This window comes from Elephantulus edwardii, unplaced genomic scaffold (genome assembly GCF_000299155.1).
Source record: "Elephantulus edwardii isolate Elephantulus edwardi_28Jun2011 unplaced genomic scaffold, EleEdw1.0 scaffold00456, whole genome shotgun sequence".
In the NCBI taxonomy this organism is placed as follows: Eukaryota; Metazoa; Chordata; class Mammalia; order Macroscelidea; family Macroscelididae; genus Elephantulus; species Elephantulus edwardii.
In genome coordinates, this window is record NW_006400206.1 from 379035 (window position 1) to 381045 (window position 2011).

Consider the following 2011-nt stretch of genomic DNA (forward strand, 5'->3'; position numbering starts at 1 on the left):
TGATGGAGAGACTGTGGCATTGCTGTGGAGAAATTGTGTCAAGGTGTAAACACAGGAGCCCTGAGCTAAAGGACACAGTTAAAGGGTTTTGCTGTTCTTGTTGGATGTATCAAGGAGAAGCTGACTTATAACTGCTATGAGGCAAATCTTGCTGGATGATTTGAATTTGATTTGACTACTAAACTGAAACCAGAGCCTGGGCTAATCGAGGAATTGTGACTTGGAACTTGGGTTAAAACCTGGACTTGTTTGGGGTGATATTCTTTGCCTCCCCCATTCTCCAACTTACTTCCTTAATAAACTCCATTCTCATTACCACAGCTGTGAGCCTGAGTCAACAGCAAGTAATTGAACCTCTTGCTGCTGGTGTGGCTCTAGAGATTATGGGGATTTCTGCTCGGGAGTGGTGAGAGGCTTTGTTATTCTCATTCACTCCTCCTTGCCCTTTCAGAAAGATGTTTATGACTTTCTGCTGCTATATCCCGTTTTCTCCACTCTAGACACCCCACTTACCTACAAATGTTACCTACTAATTTTCTGTATGATATCATAGGAAAAATGTTGAGACACACCACACTCATTTTATCTACAAAATCACTAGGCTATCTTTCTAGTGGCCTGTCTCAACATGTCAAGATTAATTTGTCATATTTACTTTTAAAAAAGTACTCTTCCTACTATTGTCCCTATTAGTAATGGTGTTCCCTTTCTTTGTCAATCTGCTTTGACACTCTAACATGCTTTGAGCATAGAACCACCTTTGACTCAGTCCTTCTACTTACTGCCCACTTTTAATTAGATCTCATTCTGCTATATTTTGGGGTGGGGTTTTTTTGGTTGGTATTTCCCAGAGGGGGCTATACTTTCTTTTTCGAGTATGCCTATGGCCTAATTCTTCATTACCATTCTCCTGGACTTTTATAATAGGCTTCAACTGTCTGATTCTGCTTGGTAAAAATTTGTAATACTATTTCCAGGATATCAGTTAACTGATCAAGATGCACCTGATCCAAACTATGATTTTTTATAGTTACTCCATATGCATCTAAATGTTGGACAATGAATAAAGATGTCAGAAGAATAAATATCTTTGAATTGTAGTGTTGGAAAAGAGTACATAATATTCTAAACCAGTTCTTGAAAAAAGACATCATGCTAGGAAAAGGGGAGAGTCAGGGAGAGAGAAGAAGATCCTCAACAAGATGGATTGACACAGTGACTGTTAAGAATGGACTTGAGTAAATGAGTCATATCAGAGATGGTGAGGATGGTGTAATGCAAGATTCAGATCTAATCTTCATAAGGTTTATTGTTCATGAGTTATAACCAACTCAGTGGCATCCAGCAACAACAACATTCCAAGTACAAACAAAAACTCAGGCTTTCAACTTTTAATCACAATTAAATCTTTAAAAACTAAAAAAATAAAAAGTTAAACCTGTCCATATTGTTGTTGTTTGCTGTTAAGTGCCGTCGAGTCGCAGGCGACTCATAGCGACCCTATGAAGGAGAGTCCTCGATGCTTGGGTGCCTTTCATCCTCTCTCCAGGTTCATAGGGTTTCCAGAGGCAAGCTATTATGGAAGTGGATGCCACTCCTCCTTCCACGCTTGTTTAATCTGGGAGCTCCACCCCACCCTCAGTCCGCATTGGGTAGCCAACCATTAACACATTTGACACATCCATGTCGCAGTGTTCAGCCTCACAGCAATCACAAGTGACCGCAGGACCAGGACGGCAACTTGTACACCAGGGCTATACGACCTAGAGGAATGTCTGAACAAAAACAATGAAAGACTGGCCAGAGGGCCACAAACTAAAGGCCTTGGTCACATCGTTTTCTCTTCACTAGGCCAGCTGATCTCTCTCTCTCTCTCTCGATGTTATTGTTGTTAAGTGCCGTCGAGACAGGCAGAGTCGCCTTTCTCCAGAGACCACCATAACACAACACAACTCCCATGTACACAGCATCCTGCTCTCTGGCCAAAGGATCACAGCCACCCTGGGTGGGG